The 20,348-nt window shown below is 41.1% G+C and overlaps 1 protein-coding gene across 1 annotated transcript in view; it reads right to left on the reverse strand.

Annotated features, from left to right (window-relative positions):
- LOC140480647 (leucine-rich repeat and death domain-containing protein 1-like) overlaps positions 1–20,348 on the reverse strand; it is a 258,495-nt gene that overhangs the window by 178,342 nt on the left and 59,805 nt on the right. The window contains exon 2 of the transcript XR_011961360.1: positions 178–289. The gene's annotated coding sequence lies outside the window, so the exon portion shown is untranslated. The remainder of the gene's footprint in view (positions 1–177; positions 290–20,348) is intronic.

The following is a 20,348-nucleotide window of genomic DNA, read 5'->3' on the forward strand; positions in this document are numbered from 1 at the left end:
ATCTTTCCTTTCACTCATACCCATTAAATAAAACATTGCCCCACCTTACTATAGGATGCTACGACTCTGCCAAAATGTCACGCTTTAGAAAGACTTCAGCCTTTAAAAGCAGTAGATTGTATTCCATTTCATGTCATCTTGCTCACTGGCTTGTGAAAGTTATCAGAATGTACTTACTTTGGAGGTGTCTGAAAGTTATATGATAAAACAGCTCAGCCTGTTCATCAGATTATTTGAATCCTGTCATTTTCTTTCACACCCTGTATATAGAATTTCAGAAAGGATGCACCTGCAATTAAATAAAATAATTTCAAATCTGACATACTGGAAACTTTGCATAACCTTTTCCTTTATACAAAACTGAATTGCTTTAATTGCAAGTATTGAAAATTAATACCAGATGTCAGCATTAAACTGATTATTATCAACAAATTAAGTGGATTACCACAATATCTATTTGTTGAAACAGTGTGATAGTGGACACTAGCTTAACATAAACCTTAATCATTCAGTTACATTACAGGCACTGGTTTTGAGACAGCATTAGAAGGAAGGATTTTTCATGTGTTGGAAATTGAATCAATGCTGACAGTGAAAAAGTGAAGACTGCGGATACTGGAGAGTCAGATTTGATAGTGTGGCACTGGAAAAGGCACAGCAGGTCAGGCAACATCTGAGGAGCAAGAGAATTAACATTTTGTCGAATGTCTTGTTCCTCAGATGCTGCCTGACCTGTTGTGCCTTTTCCAATGCTACTCAATGCTGACTGTCATTCACAAACACATTTTTGCCATTTAGCCAACTCAGCTAACTGTAGGGCTCCATGTTCTATTACATTACTGTACAAATATAAGTAAAGTAATTATGAACTAGGGTCATTTTCAATGTACAAATGATTGCAGCATTTCCTTAATAATGTTGTACTGCAATATTGCAGGTTTCCAATGACTTCAGATTTAGAATTCAAAGACATTGATGAATATCACTGTATGAAAGTGCTGCTGGTGGGCGCATGTTCTTTCATGTAGGAATTTGAAGCCAAATTACTGAGAAGAGATGTAGTTATTTCAAGCCAAAGGACATGAAACAAACACGTTTGTATAGACACAAGAGATGACCTTAGATTTAATCTGAGTCACCTCCAAGCTGCCAATGCATGCATTGCAATGGTAGCTCAGTGCTTAGCACTGTTTCCTCATAGCACTAGAGACTTGGGTGCGATCCCAGCCTTGGGGTAACTGTCTGTGTGGAGTTTGCACATTCTCCCCGTGTCTGTGTGGGTTTTCTCCAGGTGCTCTGGTTTCCTCTCCAAGTCCAAAGATGTGCAAGGTTAGGTGGATTAGCCATGCTAAATTGCCCCATAGTGTATAGGGATGTGCAGCCAAGATGGATTAGCCAATGGGAATGCTGGATTACAGGGATGGAGTGGGTATAGTGGGATGCTCTTCAGAGGGTTGGTGTGAGCTTGGGCTAAATGGCCTCACTGTGGACATTCTATGAATTCAGTGCCAAAAGAGGTCTGGGAGCCCATTGTGAACTATGGTTCTGCAGATTCACAGCTAATAAGTTGGCAGGAAAGATCTTTTACATTCCAATTTCTTCTCTATGAAATCCTCACGACATTATTTGCATTTTAATATGTCTTCCAAACAAACAAGATAACTTCCAGTCTTGTTTATCAGCAAAGAAGGAAGAAGATCATCTGACTTCTTGGCTCCATCTTGTTTCAAAACAGATTGCACATTCTCCATTTTGTTTTGAAAAGTAAAGTGTCATTTTTCATAAATCAATGAATATAACATGTGGATTTCATAATAGGTAGTGAATCTTCACAGAATCTAAGAAGGAGGTATATAATTTAAACTGATGCATAACTAAAACCAGACAAGAAGACATTCTTTGATTTGTTGGATGGGTATCCTGGAGAAGATAGATTAGGACCCTTAGAAGTTAAAAGAGGAGAGCTGCATATTGATGTTCGCACTCATTTTCTCACGTGTCTGTGGCTCGTGTACTTAACAAGGAATATATCATCGAGTATATTATAGAATGCTTAAGGTCACAATTTATACTGAAAGAATAGAGAGCTCAATGATAGCTAGATTTCAAAATGGACTTGATTGTGGATGCAGGCGTGGAATGCTTCAAGGCAGACAGCAAGAGGATGAAAGCACCTTTAGCAAATCAGTGCATGACAGCAGAAAATAGAATTGAAATGGCAACAATAGGTACATGAATCCCAGGAATGCCAAAGAAACAGTTAATACATGTTTCAGGTGCAACTTGAAGTATCTTTGTGTGATGAGCTGTTCAAAATGGAAAGCAGAGTAATTAAAATGATACATGATACAGAGAATTTTATGGAAGAAAATGAAAATAATGATAAGTTCAAACAAATTAAACCAGTCACAAAATTTTTTATGTGTCTCAAAAATACTTTGATTGCAGACTCATTACACTTTACAATGCTAGACAGTAATAGATCTTGGACACTATTTAAAAGAGATTTGTTAAAATCTTACCTTGGTTCACTAAATAGTGAGGATAGATACAAGATTTAACAATATTAAAGCACAACTTTGTTTTGGCTCAGAGATGACTGCTGAGACCTCTAACAAGAGTTACATGTAAAAATCATAACAACAGCAATTTGCTACCTTTAGCATGATAAAATAATTCAAGGAATTTCACAGACCTGTTTTAAAAGACACAACACTGAGCCACATAAGGTGATAGTCACCAAGAGATGGTCACCAGCTTTCTCAAGAAGGTAGATTTTTCTTCTTAAAGGAGAAAGCTGAGGTGGAGAAGCACGGAGATATTGGGAAAGAATTCCAGAACCTGGGATCTAAGTAATTAAAGGAGAGGTCACCAGTTGTAGAGCACTTCTAATGATAAAGTTCCTGAGAAACAGACAATAACATTTGACGGGCTGGATGTGAATGATCATGAAAAAGAGGATAGAGCTATCACACATATAGACCAATTGAGTAGATTGGATAAGACAACTGCCCAATCTTCCCATTTATGAGATACCTCAAATTTTTATATGGTATACATGAGTACAGTAATGGCCTTTGTCACAATAGTGAATATCTGTTGAAGTAAAGTTAAGGCAGATATAATGTTAAGGCAAATTGTTAGAGCTTTGGAGAGCAACTTGATTATACAGGTGTAAGGTGGATATTTCAGGATTAATGCAGCTGGTCCGTTCAGTTTTAAACAAACAAAGTTTATTTATAGATTACCGAATGAAACATGGACAGAAGAGAACAGAACATAGAATGACTTGACCTATCTGAAAACTCAAGCGACTCTATTACAATTTAACGATGCTGTTCCAATTTCCTGCAACATCCACACAAACGCCCCCTTGGCAAAAAAGATAAAATCAAACACAGGGTCTTACAGGAAGAAAGAGTCAGCCAACAACCTCTGTTGAATCAGGGAACCTTTTCCCCCAGCAGCTTTAAACTAAACCAAACTTTAAAAAAAACCTGAGCTGGGAAAACTGGCCACTCCCCTTTCCTACAGGCTTCCTCTGATTGTTGACTTCGGCAGTATCTGTTAGCCACTATTAAAGTAGCAAGTTCAGACTTATCGGCACCTCTGCCTTTATGACCCATCTCAAAAAGAAAAGGGCAAAATAACCTTGTTAAAAAGGCAGCACCATCACTGTTGAAAGCATTATTCTCTATTTTGCTCCCTTTCTCTCAGTCTCAATCTCAATCTCAATCTCAGAGACCAGCGCTAGCAAAGAAATCACTTGAACAATATATCATTCACTGATCTAGTAATGAGCCTGATTTAATGAATGACCTGATTATTCATGAGGATTTGTCAAAAAATGATCATAACATGATCGAGTTTCATGAAGTGTTTGTAAAAATTAAGCAAAGATCGAATATTAGAATTGTGGATTGAAGTAAGGCAGATTTTAATGAGATATGAGATACAGCAGAGACTATCAACTCTAAACTGGGAAATTCTGCTAATAGGTCAAACAACTGACGAACAGTGAAAGGTGTTCAAAGAAACATTTAATACCATTCAGAAGCAGTTTGTAACCATGAGAAGGAAAACACTCAAACTCACAAAAAAGCCAACCATGGATATCGAAGGAGGTGAGGGACAGTATATAATCAAAAGAAAGGGCTTGTAAAAATGCAAAGAACGGTACTGATCCCACAGAATGGGACAAGTACAAAGGCCAGTGAAGGACCACAAAGCAGCTTACGAGATTGGCTAGAAAGGAATATGAAAGGAAACTTGCAAGGGTCAAAAAGGCAAGAAGAGGTTTTATAGTTACATACAGGGAAAGTGGCTGATTGTTCCACTGAACGCTGAGAGTGGGGAGATTGTCAATGACCCTGGGGAAATTAGTGTGGCAGGGCGGCTCATTGGTTAACACTGATGCCACATAATGCTGGGGATCTTGGTATGATTCCAGCATTGGGTGACAGTCTGTGTAGAGTTTGCACATTCTTCCCTTGTCTGTGTTTGTTTCCTCCCACAGTACAAAGATGTGTAGTTTAGGATTAGGAACTAAATGGGAGACCAAAAACAGCAATTGCTGAAAAATCTCAGCTGGTCTGGCAGTATCTCGAGAGAGAAGTTAGAGTTATTGTTTTGGGTCCAGTGACTCTTATTCATAAGTGTCTATCTTCGATTTTTAGCATCCCCAGTTCTTTCATTTATAAAAAAAATATGGTTAATGTGGGTTAGGTTGGGGAACTAAGTCTGGATGGAATGGCTCTTTGGAGGGTCAGTGCAGACTTAATGGCCTGAGTGACCTCTTTCCACACTATAGGGACTCTAACTGCCAGACATGCTGAACAAATATTTTGATTCAGTATTCACAGCTGAAAAGGAGGTTAGCTTGCTGGAAGACCCGAAGAAATTAACAGAGAGTGAGGGACAGGGACTAAATAATATTGGCTTCAGTAAATAATCAAAAATGGGAAATTAATGGAATTGAAGAGTCAGAAATCCCTTGGACCTCAGTGTTAAAGGGTGTAGGAGAGCATATTGACAGTGCCTTAACCATAATCTTTCAGACATCCCAGGATTCAGGAGTTGTACCTCTGAATTGAAAATTTGCTTATGTCACTCCATTCTTTAAGAGGGGTTACAGGGGGAAATCAAGGAATTACAGACCAGTTAGCATGACATCTGTGGTTGGGAAATTGTTAGAGTCTATCATCAAGGATAGGGTAACTGATCAACTTGAAAAATGTCAGTTAATCAGAGAGAGTTAACATGAATTCATGAAGGAAATGTGAAGTCTGACAAATCTCAGAGGTTGTTTTGATGAAGTGACAAAGGTGTTGGGCAGAGTTAAGTTGATGGATAATGTTTACAGAGTCATAGAGCCATACAGCATGGAAATGAACACTATGGTCCAACTTGTCCATGCTGACCAGGTTTCCTAAACTGAGCTAGTCCCATTTGCCTGCACTTAGCCCATATCTCTCTAAACCTTTCCTATCCATGTACCTGTCCAAATGTCTCTTAAATGATGTAATTGTATCCGCCTCTACCACTTCCTCTGGCAACTCGTTCCATATAAGCAACACCCTCTGCGTGAAAAAGTTGACCTTCATGTCTTTTTTATATCTTTCCCCTCTCACCTTAAACCTATGCCCTCTTGTGTTGGACTCCACTACCCTGTGGAAAAGACCATTGCTATTCACCTTAACTATGTCACTCATATTTTTAATAAATCACTATAAGGTCACCTTGCAACCTCCTATGCTCCATGGAAAAAGTCTCAGCTTATAACTTAAACCTTGCAGTCTTGGTAACATATTTGTAAATTGTTTTTGAAACCTTCCAATTTAATGACATCCTTCATATAGCAGGATAATCAGAATTGTATGCAGTATCCTATTTCTGCTTTCTCCCAATACCCTCTCATCCCTTTAGCCACAAGAACTTTTTGGACCATTGGGATCTCTTCTGGTATAGAAGGGACCTATTCAAAAACGTTGGGTTTCACCTGAACTGGAGGGGGACCAATACCCTGGCGGGGAGATTTGTTAGCGCTGCTCACGAGCCCTTAAATCCGTATGAGGGGTGTCTTAAGCAGTCGTGAGAATATAGAGACAACTGAGAATGGTTCAGAAGTTAAAGAGAAAGTTAATTAGAAAAGGCAGGCAAGAGCAAGTCAGATTGCAAGGTAACTCTGAAGAATTAAACTGGGTTTAGATATTATAGGAAGGGAGGCAAGAGAGGAGGGTAGTGGCATTTTTGATTAAGGAAAACATTACTCCTGTATTTAGAGAGGATATTCCTGGGGGATTGTCAAGTGAAGCTGTATTGGTGGAACATAGAAACAAGAAAGGGATGATCACCTTGATGAGATTATACTATATGCCCCCAATAGTTGGTGGGAAACTGAGGAGCAAATGTGTAGAGAGATCTCAGATACATGTAAGAATAATAGGGTTGTAATAGTAGGGGCTTTTACCTTTTTAAATATAGACTGGCATTGCCATAGCAATACAGGCTTGGATGGGGACAAATTTGTTAAATGTGTTCAAGAAAATTTTCTTTATAAATACGTAGATGTACTTACTAGAGAAGGAGCAATTCTTGGCCTTTGCTTGGGAAATAAGGAAGGGCAAGTGACTGAAGTGTTAATGGGGAACACTTTGAGACCAATGATCATAATTCAATTAGTTTTAAAATAGTTATGAAAAAGGGTAGGCTTTGTATAAAAGTTAAGGTTCTAAATTGGAGCAAGGCCAATTTTGACAGTATAAGACTGGAACTTTCAAAGTTAATTTGGATAGACTGTTCACAGGTAAAGGGACAACTCTTAAGTGGGAGGGATTCAAAACTGAGACAATGAGTGTTTCTGTTAGAGTGACTGGTAAGGCTGATAGAAGTAGGGAACAATGGATGACTAGAGACCTTGAGGCTCTGGTCAAGATAAGAAGGAGGAATATGTCAGGTATAGACAACTGGGAGCAAGTGAATCTCGTGAAAAGTATAAGAACAGTAGGGGCATTCTTAAGAAAGGAATCAGGACGGCAAAAAGGGGACATGAGATACCCTTGGCAGATAAGGTTAAGGATAATCCAAAGAGATTCTACAAGTATATTAAAGGCAAAAGAGCAACCAGGGAGAGAATTGGGCCCCTTAAAGATCAACAAGGTTGTCTATGTGTGGAACCATAAAAGATGGGAGAGGTACTAAACAAAATTTCACTTCAGTATGTACTGTGGAGAAAGAAATGCAAGCTACGGAACTCAGGGAAGTAAATATTAATGTCTTGAAAACAGTCCATATTACAAAAGAAGAGTTGCTGGAGGCCTTAAAAAGCACAGAGGTAGATAAATCTCCAGGACCTTATCAAGTGTATTCTAGGACAATACCGCAAAGGATTATCGAAACTGGGTAATTAAATATATTCAACACTGAGATAGGCAAGTTTTAATCAGTAAGACAATCAAGTATTGAAGATTATCAGATCAGTCATGATGTCATTGAATGGCAGAGAAGATGTGATGGGCTGAATGGCTTATTACTGATTCAATGTTTTATGGTCTTATCAGATGAGAACCATCTCAGATGAAAACTACCTTCTCAGGGCCAACTGGGGACGGGCATTAAATGCTGACCTACCAGCAATGCCCTCGTCCCACAAGTCAATAAAGAAAATCTTGATGGCTTTGTGGCAAATAAACCACCAAAAAGCTTGTGTAACTTGGACTTGTTCAAAAACGTAAGATTCAATCCATTGTCATTTATTAGATTAGACTCGTTTCTCTACCAAAATAAAATATTTGAAAATCTATTATTCTGAATCAATGTACTGCGTCACTGAACAACAACCAAACTAAGTAGTGGGATGGAGGCAAGGTAATGTTCCGTTACATGAAAAATTATGGAAAAGGCAAAGGTGGGGAGGACTCAGCAGAGGTAATTTAAATTTCCAGAAGAGTAATAGGACAGAGAGTGTGGAAAGTGTCAGGAATCCAACTTTAGACACAGCAGATAATAGAACAACTCTGAGAAGGAGGACTGAATGTGTTAGACTTAAATGCATGCAGTATACAAAACAAGGTAGTTGAGATTGAAATTGGCAGGTACGATGTTGTGGGTATCAGAGAAATGGCTGCAAGGGGATCAGAGCTGGGTACTAAATATCCAAAGATATATATCATATTGAAAGGGCAGACAGTTGGGCAGAGGGTGGGACTGCCTTGTTTGTGAGATACTAAATTAAATTGATTGCGAGAAATGATATAAAGTCGAAAGGTATAGAATCTGTGTGGGTAGAGATAGGGAACCAGGAAGGATAAAAGACCTTGATGGGAATCATGAACAGTCCCCTAGCAGTAGTAAAGATGTGGGGAAGAAAATAAATCAGGAGATAGAAAATGCATGTAAGAAAGATTCTATTACAATCATCATGGGGGACTTCAGAACGCAGGTGGACTGGGAAAATCAGACTGGCAGCAGATCTCAAGAAAAGCAATCATGGAATGTCTGCAAGTTTTTTTTGGCAGCAACTTGCAGTAGGGCTCACTAGGGAACAGGCAATTCTGGATGTAGTGATCTATTATAAAACAAACTTAATTAGGACTGATCCTTAACTTAAGTTGAAGGAACTCTATTGGGCAGTGGCCATACTATGAGAAAATTCATCTCACAATTTCAGAAAGTGAAGCTGGAATCAGGTGTAACTGTATTACAATTCAGTAAAGGTGAGAGAGAACTGGCCAGAGCTGATTAGACAGGAAGTCTAACAGGGAAGACAATGGAGCAGCAATAGCAGAAGTTTCAAGGGATGGTTTGGGAGGCTAAAATTCAACCTAAGGAAGAAGAAACATTCTACATGGAGATTAAGGCAACCATGGTGGAGGAACTGAATATGTACTTTGCATCAGTCTTCAGGTGGAAGATACCAATGGCATAACAGAACTTCAAGAGGGGACAGAGTTGACTGTGGTTGCCATCACTATGGAGAAGGCTCTGGGGAAACTAAAAGGTCTGAAGGTGGATAAATCACCTGGACCAGATATGGACACTGGGTCTGTACTCACTGGAGTTTAGAATAATGAGGGGGGGGATCTGATTTCAACTTACAGAATACAGAGAGAACTGGATAGAGTGGAGGTGGAGAAGATGTTTCCACTAGTAAGAGGACATGTGGGCAAAGCCTCAGGCTGGAACGATAACCCTTTAGAATTGAGATGAGGACGAATTTCTTCAGCTAGATGGTGTCGAATCTACGGGACTCATTGATGCAGAATGGTGTGGAGGCCAAGTGATTGAGTGTATTTAAGACAGAGATAGATAGGTTCTTGACTGGTAAGGTGATCAAGGGTTACAGGGAGAAGGCAGGAGAATGGGATTGAGAAACACATCAGCCATGATTGAATGTTGGAGCAGACTCAATGGACTGAATGGCCTCATTCTGCTCCTATATTTTAAAATCTAAACAAGTCTCCTGACCACATCAGCTCATGTCTGAGATCTGGCACTTTGTCCAACATATAGTTGTGGCACAGTAAAGCTAAGGCTGAAATTAAGTTGGTGTATGCAGACTGCATTTGAATATATTGACACTCAGAGGCCAAGCTCCAAATTATTGGTCTTATGCTAAACATTTGGAAGTCAGAGTATCTTTACCAGCCTGCTTCCATCACACAACATTACTACTATCCCACCATCAACTACCAAGAACCTCTCAGTGAAAGCATATCAATAATAATACTCAGTACTGCATTTATTGTGTCATCATGGACTTGTCTTTTTCCACAATTTATTAATTCATGGGACATGGGTACCGCTGCCTGAGCAGCATTTATTGCCCATCCCTAATTGCCCTTCAGAAAGTGGTGATGAACCACTGCATTTCATGTGCAGGTCAACCCACAATGCCCTGAGGGAGGGAGTTGCAGGATTTTGACCCAGTGACTGTGAAGGAGCAGCAATATGTCAGGTTGGTTAGTGGCTTGGATGGCAAATTGCAGGTGGTGGTGTTTTAATTTCACTTTTTTTTAACCAGGTATCTGCTTTCTTTCTCCTTCTAGATGAAGCTTTTGTGAGTTTGGAAGGTGCTGTCTCAAGAGTCTTGATGAATTTCTACAGTGCATCTTGTGGATAGTGCACACTATCAGTGGTGGAGCAAGTGAATGTGTAGATGTGCATCAATCAAGCCAGTTCCTTTGTTCTGGATAGTATCAAGCTTCTTGAGTGTTGGAGCTGCACCCACCCAGGCAACTGGGGAGTATCCCATTACACTCCTGACTTGTGCCTTGTAGATGGTGCATGAGATAAATTACCCTTTGCTAAATTCCTAGCCACTGACTCACTCTTGAAACCATTGTATTTATAAGGCTAGTCCATGTTTGATATCTGGTCAATGGTGACCTCAGGATATGGTAGTGGTGTTTCAGAGATGGTGATATACCCTTAAATGTCAAAGGATGATAGTCAGACTTACTCTTCATGTAGAGGGTCATTGTCTGAAAGTTGTGTGACATAAATATTACTTGCCATTTATCAGACCAACCCTGGATATTGTCCAGGTCTAGCTACGTTTAGAGAAGGACTGCTTCAGTGTCTGAGGAGTTGCAAACAGCCCTGAAAATTGTGTAAACATCAGTGAACATCCTGACACCAGAGTTTATGACAGAGGGAAGGTCATCTGAGGAAACAGTGTTTAATGTCAATGCCCTCATATCCAGCATGAGGCTTATGCTCTACAAGTCAGTCATGTTACCAGCCCTCCTATATGTATCAAAGGCATGGACAATGTCCAGCAGATGGCTCAGTTCCCTTGAGAATTATCAACATGGTTGCCTCTGCAAAATCCTATCGAATCAGTGGTAGTGGTGCTCCCATCTCAGTGCCCTCTCTCACACCAACATTCCCAGTATTGAGATATGACCCCTGGAGTCAATCAGCTGCATTGGGCTGACCTTGTGGTCCTCAAGCCTAACACAAGAAACTTCTCTATCCTGAGCTCTATCCCGACAAATGGTTACCAGGAAATCAGAGGAAATGTTTCAAGGAGGTCATAGAGTGATACAGAGCTCCCAGCATGGAAACAGGCCCTTCAGCCCAACTTGCCCATGCTGCCCAATTTTCATAATTAATCTGGTTCCATTTGCCTGCATTTGGTCAATATCCCTCCATACCTATCCCATTCATGTACTTGCGTAAATGTTTCTTAAATGTCAAAATTATACTCGCTTCAACCATTACTTCTGGCAGCCCATTCCAGATACTCATCACCCTCAATGTGCAAAGATTGCCTCTTTGTGGGCTTTTGTATCTCTCCCCTCTCACCTTAAACCTGTGACCTCTAGTTTTTGATTCCTTTACCATGGAGAAAAGCCATCAGCTATCTACCTCTCACGATTTTATAGACCTCCATAATGTCACCTCTCAGTCCCTACATTCCAGGGGGAAAGAAGTCCTAGCCCTACTTAACCTCTCCTTATAATATTATTTATATCATTGACAACCACATGTCATGTGCGACTTTTCAGTGGAGTGACTGGTGCACCAGATTATGGCAAATAGAAATTCAACCAAATGTTGCAAACCCTTATTCTGGTGAAAAACTCCACAAAAATACAGTGATGACTTTTGTTCTTATTGCAGTTTCTGTAGGTCTTCAGACAGTTCCTGAAAAACCTTAATGTCCTTGGGTGACTGTGACAATCTCTAGCCCAAGACCACCCAAACTGGCGAAGAAGCATCTGCAAAGGTGCCAACCATTTTGAGTGTCTTCTATGGGCCAAGTTGGAAGTCAAACACGGAAGGAGTGGGTCACACCCTCGCCTCCCAGCCGTTGCTTCAACAAACACCATGTGCCCTTCCTGTGGCGCAGTGTCTATGGATCCAGTCTCACCTTAGGACTCACAGCACTGGAACAAAAGAATGTCATTTTCTATCCCAGAGAAGTGCTTAATAATAAATCTCTGCTGATAAAACCAACATTTATTGTGATCCCACCTTTAAATAATTAATTCATTCATATTTTAATCCCTTCTTGATACTCATGACCACCCTTTCCTGTTTTGGCCTGTCATAGTTGTCAATTCTCAGTTAATGTAGTCATCACTCATCTTCTTGCCTTTATTTATCCACCCAGTAAAACAGCGCTTTGCACAACTTCAATGCTTTTTATAACTAGTGAAAGAATGTATTCAAAGATAATGGAAAAAAAAGCACAATTTCTTTTTATCCAAATGGTTTTTCTGCTGAGTTGCTTACAGCACTGAACAGGAAATTAATTGTCAATTTATGGAGAATTGGCAACAGTAATTCCTGTGCTTTGTTACTGATCCCTCAGGGCTTGAGATTCCATCTTCCTACTCCCTTTGTTGTTGGACTGCTCCTGTCTTGTTTAACCTTCCATTTCTATACCCCTGATCAACTTATTATTCTACATACCACTCCCAATATTTTATACTGAGCTTTGACTCTGCTCTAAGCCAAATCCATTTGTTACTCCATTTCTATCCGGCTTGTGCTCCATCAGTGCTCCAGCAATTACTTTTTCTTTCAAGTTGCCAACCTTTGCTCTTTGCTGAAAATGTGTTGCTAGAAAAGCGCAGCAGGTCAGGCAGCATTCAAGGAGCAGGAGAATTGACGTTCCGGGCATGAGCCCTTCTTCAGGAATGAGGAAAGTGTGCCCAGCAGGCTAAGATAAAAGGTAGGGAGGAGAGACTTGGGGGAGGGGCGTTGGAAATGCGATAGGTGGAAGGAGGTTCAGGTGAGGGTGATAGGCCGGAATGGGGGTGGGGGCAGAGAGGTCAGGAAGAAGATTGTAGGTTACGAAGGTGGTGCTGAGTTTGAGGGTTGGGACTGAGACAAGGTGGGGGGAGGGAAAATGAGGAAACTGGAGAAATCTGAGTTCATCCCTTGTGGTTGGAGGGTTCCTAGGCGGAAGATGAGGCGCTCTTCCTCCAGGCTTCGTGTTGCTATGGTCTGGCGATGGAGGAGTCCAAGGACCTGCATGTCCTTGGTGGAGTGGAAGGGGGAGTTGAAGTGTTGAGCCACGGGGTGGTTGGGTTGGTTGGTCCGGGTGTCCCAGAGGTGTTCTCTGAAACGTTCCGCAAGTAGGCGGCAAGTAGGACCTGCTGTGCATTTCCAGCGCCACACTTTTTAACACTGATTCTCCAGCATCTGCAGTCCTCACTTTCTCCTCGAAGATTTTAACCTTTGCTCTTTGTGATTCTTCCTTCAAATGATCTCATTCTGTATCATTCACTGCATTTTCTTTGTTAACATTAATTTTTTTAACTCGTTCATTCAAATTAAGGGATAAATATAATCATTCCCTGTCACTATCGTTCAGCACCTTTTAAGACACTACCTTGCCTTTATTGGCACTTGCATTTTCAACTTGTGGAGATCATTCTTTCCTTTTCTCTATGCACTGTACCCATAGATGGGAAATCTTTACAGTAGGAATAGTTTGGATTTCTCTAACAAATAATGGGAAAGGACGCTATGGGATGAATGGCATCCTTATGTGTTCTGAACCTCTATGAATTATTCATGATTTGATTCCTTGCTTTCCCACATTTCTCTCAGTTTTTCTCATTTCTGAATACTTCATTCAATACTTATCTTCCCTTTCTTTGCTTACCTTGTTGACCTGTCTCTACCCTTTTCAAACAGTAATAATGTTTCTTTCTTACTACACCCTGTGCTCACCAAGTCCCAAACAATCAACTTCCCTGCACTTGCCCACAAATACAGGTTCCCTGTGTTGAAGAAAGTGAGGACTGCAGATGCTGGAGAATCAGTGTTAAAAAGTGTGGCCCTGGAAAAGCACAGCAGGTCCGGCTCCATCTGAGGAGCAGGGCAATTGACGTTTCAGGCAAAAGCCCTTCATCAGGAATGTCCCTGATGGATGTTCCTGATGAAGGTCATATGCACCAAACGTTGACTCTCCTGTTCCTCAGATGCTGCCTGACCTGCTGCGCTTTTCCAGCGCCACACTTTTCAACTTCCCTGTGTTATAGCCAACTGATTTCATGAACCTCATCTCTTTCCAATATTTCCATGGGCTCACATCAAACTATTTTGGGAAGCATTCTCCAGACACGTCACAACTCAAAACTACTGAGGAGCAAATTTGTAAGGAGATTTCAGTTATCTGTAAGAATAATAGGGTGGTTAGAGTAGGGAATTTTAACTTTCGAAACATAGACTGGGACTGCCATTGTGTTAAGAGTTTAGATGAAGAGGAATTTGTTAAGTGTGTACAAGAAAAAATTCTGATTCAGTGTGTGGATGTACCTACTAAAGAAGGTGCAAAACTTGATGTACTCTTGGGGCAGCTGACTGGTGTCAGTGGGGGAGCACTTTGGGACCAGCAACCATAATTGTATTAGTTTTAAAATAGTGATGGAAAAGGATAGACTGGGTGTAAAAGTTGATGTTCTAAATTGGAGGAAGGCTAATTTTGATGGAATTAGGCAAGAACTTTCAAAAGCTGATTGAGGGCAGATGTTCACATGGGAAGCCTTCAAAAATGAGATAACGAAAGTCCAGAGATAGTATGTTCCTGTTGAGGTGAAAGGAAAGGCTGATAGGTGTAGGAAATGCTGGATGACTAAAGAAATTGAAGTTTTGGTTAAGCAAAAGAAGAAAGCATATGTCAGGTATAGACAGGATAGATCAAGTGAATCCTTAGAGTTTAAAGGCAGTGGGAGTATACTTAAGAGGGAAATTAGGAGGGCAAGAAACGGACATGAGATAGCTTCGGCAAAAAGGGATAAGAAGAATTCAAAAAGATTTCATAAATACATTAAAGACAAAAGGATAACTAGGGAGAGGATAGGGCCCCTCAAAGATCAACAAGGCAGCCTATGTGTGGAGTCGCAGGGGATGAGGGAGATACTAAATGATAATTTTGCATCAGTGTTTACTGTGGAGAAGGACATGGAAGGTATAGAATGTAGGGAAATAGATGGTGACATCTTGAAAAATGTCCATATTACAGAGGAGAAGGTGCTGGATGTCTTGAAAGGCATAAAAGTGGATAAACCACAGGACCTGATCAGGTGTTTACTAGAACTCTGTGGGAAGCTAGGGTAGTGATTGCTGGGCCTCTTGCTGACATATTTGTATCATTGATAGCCACAGATGAAGTGCCGGAAGACTGGAGGTTGGCTAACGTGGTGCCACTATTTAAGGAAGGTGATAAGGAAAGCCAGGAAACTATAGACTGGTGAGCTTAACATTGGTTGTGGGCAACTTGCTAGAGGGAATTCTTAGGGACAGGATATACACGTATTTGGAAAGGCAAGGACTGATTAGGGATAGTCAACATGGCTTTGTGCATGGTAAATCATGTCTTACAAACTTGATTGAGTTTTTTGAAGAAGTAACAAAGAGGATTGATGAGGGCAGAGCAATGGACGTGATCAATATGGACTTCAGTAAGGTATTCGACATGGTTCCCCATGGGAGACTGATTAGCAAGGTTAGATCTCATGGAATACAGGGAGAACTAGCCATTTGGATACAGAACTGGCTCAAAGGTAGAAGACAGAGGGTGGTGGTGGTGGTGGGTTGTTTTTCAGACTGGAGGCCTGTGACCAGTGATGTGCCACAAGGATCAGTGCAGGGTCCACTGCTTTTTGCCATTTAATAAATTATTTGGATGAGAGCATAAGAGGTGTAGTTAATAAGTTTGCAGATGATACCAAAATTGGAGGTGTAATGGACAGTGAAGAACGTTACATCAGAGTACAACGGCATCTTGATCAGATGGGTCAATGGGCTGAGGAGTGGCAGATGGAGTTTAGTTTACATAAATGCGAGGTGCTGCATTTTGGAAAAGCAAATCTTAGCAGGACGTGTACACTTAAAGGTAAGGGCCTGGGGAATGTTGCTGAACAAGGAGACCTTGGAGTGCAGGTGGAGTCACTGGTAGATAGGATAGTGAAGAATGCATTTGGTATGCTTTCCTTTATTGGTCAGAGTATTGAGTATTGGAGTTGGGAGGTCACGTTGCGGCTGTACAGGACATTGGTTAGCCACTTTTAGTTGATTGCATGCAATTCTGTTCTTTTTCCTATCAGAAGAATGTTGCGAAACTTGAAAGGGTTCAGAAAAGATTTACAAGGATTTTGCCATGATTGGAAGATTTGGTTTATAGGGAGAGGCTGAATAGGCTGGGGCTGTATTCCCTGGAGTGTCAGAGGCTGAGAGATGACCCTACAGGGGTTTATAAAATCATGAGGGGCATGGATATGATAAACAGACAAGCTCTTTGGGGTGGGGGAGTCTAGAACTAGAGGGCATAAGTTTAGGGTGAAAGGGGCAAGATATAAAAGGGACCTAAGGGGCAACTTTTTCACACAGAGGGTGGTACGTGTATGGAATGAGCTGCCAATGGAAGTGGTGGAGGCTCGTACAATTACAGCATTTAAAAGGTATCTGGATGGGTATACAAATAGGAAAGGTTTAGAGGGATACGGGGTAAGTGCTGGCAAATGGGACTAGATTAGGCTAAGATATCTAGTCAGCATGGACGAGTTGGACCAAAGGGGCTGTATCCATGCTGTACATCTCTACGACTCTATGATGCTACATTTCTTTGACTTTCGATGACTGCCACACCTTCAGTCTCCAAGATCAAATGTTCTAGTATTCCATTCAGTTCTTGAGAATTCTGTTTTTAAATGGTTTTATCTTTGTGCTGTTTGTCCTTCAAAAACCCTAAAATGTATTCAATTTATTCAATCATACCATCAGTTTCTCCTTCCAAACTCATTTACTTTCCACTTGGGATCTATTTTAATCTTTGCTAAGTTGTTTGAGAGAATGTATTTTATGAGCAGGTGGCTTTTTAAATGCAAATTATTGTCCTGCTTGGTTGATGGAAACCTGCTTTGGAGAAAAGCCATTGGTAATTTTTATCGCCTTTTATTCAACACAATTTTGAATTTGCAACTGTAATATTTTAACATTGATTTAACAGTTAAGTGACACTGATTGTCCTTTTTTGAGAAACATTTTGTTGGGAAGAGGTAAAATAAGTAGGATACATTTTACGAGTGCCCATGTTGAAATCAAGCTGCTGAGAATATTATTATTTAAAAATCTTGTGGCTTTTAAGTTTATTGGACACAAAATCCTATGCATTGCAATGACTCCTATGGTTGAATTGCCAATATTCATTCTTGGTGCATGAAGCTCGTGATCATGTGCAGTAATTGATTTGAAAATGTCTGTCTGTCATTTACATTTTTTTCTTTATTCATTCATGTGGGTAAGTTCAGCATTTATTAGAGATGCCTAATTGCCCAGAAGGCAGTTGAGAGTTAACCACAATGAGTTCTGGAGTCTGGAGTCATATGTAAGCCAGACCAGGTAAGAGCAACAGACTTCCTTCACAAAAGGTCATGAGTAAACCAGCTAGGTTTTTAACAACAGTCAATAATGGTTTCATAGACATCATTAGACTTTTAATTTTATATTTTTATTAAAGCTTACCATCTGGCATGGTGGGAGTTGAACCCATGTCCCCAGAAATGTAACCTTGGTTTACTAATCCAGTGCCATTACAACTACACCAGCACCTCCCTACAAGATGTAAATGATCAAATTACAATCGTGAGTCACTTTTCAAAATAGTTTTGTTTTTGTCCACTTCCTTGGCTGAAAACCATTCTCCAGGGGTAGCTTGGTGGCTCAGTGGGGAGCATGGTGGCTTAGTGGTTAGCACTGCTGCCTCATAGTGCCAAGGTCCTGGGTTCAATTCCAGCCTCAGGTGACTGTCTGTGTGGGTTTCCACTGTGTGCTCCAGATTCCTCCCACAATCCAAAGGTGTGAGTTGGTTGTGCTAAATTGTCCACAGTGTTCAGGATGTGTAGATTTGGTGCGTTAGTCAGAGGTTAAATGTAGGGGATTGGGTCTGGGTGGGTAAATCTTCAAGGGGTCGGTGTGTACCTTTTGGGCCGAAGGGCCTGTTTCCACACTGTAGAGATTCTATTTGCATGTGACTTAAGTCCTGTCAAATATTATCTGATCAAATTTCATTCAGGAAATGCTTCCAATCAGAGTTGGCAACATTATAGAGGAGCAGTTTTATTGCAACTGTCCTAATAGGAAAGGGCATCAGTTGTAAATTAAAAGGAAAACAATCAAGGGAATATTTTTTGAACTGAGATTTATATCTATGATCGAATGCTCTTTAGGGGACTATAGAATAGAAGCTCCCAATTCTTCCATCCCCAACAGGAACAAGAGTTAGCAGCTGGACCTTTTTCATGCTTTTCGGAGGACAGTGAGACTTGGGTGAACCCAGCTCTTTACGTGCACAGCTTTCCCACAGTCAGGAGACAAAAATTGACTGTGAAAAAACAAAGGGACTGTCACGCCTTCTTTCCCATAAAGAGCTTTACATTAAACGTGTATGGGCAAATCAGGAATGGAAAGTCAGCTGTAGTGTGGCCCCAGGCACCTTCACAATGTGTGACTGTGTGCAGGGGAAAAAATAGCATTGTGTAAGCCAACATTCCAAATGTAACCTATCACCATGATTAAAATTTCACTCTTTTTTATCTTTGTGTTGAATCTACAGACTAGAATTACATGCAATTGTAAAAGACTATTTCCTAATTGGGGCCATATTAATTAATAGCATGTGGATATAGCAGCTGGTTATTTTCATAGATAGTACAAGTTCACAGGATAAAAGGATAAATATGGAAAAGAGACAATTTAACCCTCCCAAGCTTATCAATGCAGAAAAACAATCCCCCATTACAGCGTCTGCTTGCTGTCGTTTTCCTTAGGCATGGCTTAGACAGGCTTTCATGTGACTGCGGGTCTAACAGATCTGTTGGCTTTAGAGTCCGCTGGAGGGAAATGATACAACCTCTTTTTGTCAGCTTGCTGTCATTGATTGTTTTGGTTTTCACAGCAGCCATTTGCAAGCTTTTAAACAATTGATGTACTGGAGTGAAGATCTGTGGGATTCAGGTTCCCTGTAGCGCTGCCCTGCTGTAATCTGTAGGGTCAGTGGGAGGGCATCTAATTTGCACAGAACAGACGACACAGTGCCGTTGTGGACCTAACTCAAGTACCCGCTTGCCATTACTCAGGTGGAAGATCTGAATCCAGTTCACCATTCGGAAGACGAGAGTGACAAAAGAGTGCTATTGTCTCCTCTATTCCTGATTTACCAATATCCTCAATTTTAAGTCCAGAAGGCTGTAAAGTGCCTAGTCTGAAGATGAGATGTTGTTCCTCTAGTTAGTGCTGTGATTCATTGGAACACTGCAACATGCTGAGGATAGACATGTGGGTGTGCAAGCATGATGCTGCGTTAAAATGATCAGCTCCAGGAAGATTGGGGTCATTATTGCACACAGACAAGAAGTGATCTGCAAAGCAGTCACTTAGACTGTGTTTAGCTTCTTCAATGTACAGTAGGACACATTGGGTGCAGCGAATACAAGACACAGGATTGGAGGAGGTATAGGTGAAACTCTGCTTCACTTGAAAAGTCAGTTTAGGCCCTTGGATGTTGAGCAGGGAGAAGGTGAAGGGCAGGTGTTCTGCAGTTACCATGAGAAGGTGCCTTGGGAAGGGGGCATGGTATTGATGGTTGTGGAATGGACTAGGATGTCCTGGAGGGAACAATCCCTGTGAAATGCAGATAGGGAAGTGAGGGGAAGATGCGTTTGGTGGTGGTGTCCTGTGGGAGTCATCTCAAATGTTGGAGAATGATCCTTTGAATGCAGAGGGTTGTGGGATGCAAAGTGAGGACAAGGGGAACCCGATCATGATGTTGTGAGTAATAGGAAGAGGCAAGGGCAGATTGTCCATTGTCATCCACTCCACAGCCATGGACTCCCATAGCTACCCTCATTACAGCCCGTCACACTCCACGTTCGGCAAGGACTCCATCCCCTTCTCCAGTTCCTTCCTTAAAGTCGTATCTGTATGGATGATACCAGCTTCCAACTGATATGATTTGCTTCTTTCATGACTGTGGTTTCCACCCACTGTGGTTGACAGGGTACTCAACTGCATCCGACCTATCACCTGTACTTCTGCCTTTTCCCCTTCCCACCACTCTCAACCACGTGATTGGATTTCCCTTATCTTCACTTTCCATCACACCAGACTCTGCATTCAAAGGATCATTCTCCACCATTTCAGAAAATTTCAGCAGAATTCCACCACCAAACACATCTTCCCCTCACTCTCCCATCTGCATTGGACACCATTCTCGACCACCATCACTACACCCCCTCTCCACGGCACCTTCCCATGAAACTGCAGAAGGTGCAAAGCCTGCCCCTTCGCCTCCTTCCTACTCACCATTCAAGGGCCTAAACATTCTCTCC

This window comes from Chiloscyllium punctatum, chromosome 8 (assembly GCF_047496795.1).
Source record: "Chiloscyllium punctatum isolate Juve2018m chromosome 8, sChiPun1.3, whole genome shotgun sequence".
Lineage (NCBI taxonomy): Eukaryota > Metazoa > Chordata > Chondrichthyes > Orectolobiformes > Hemiscylliidae > Chiloscyllium > Chiloscyllium punctatum.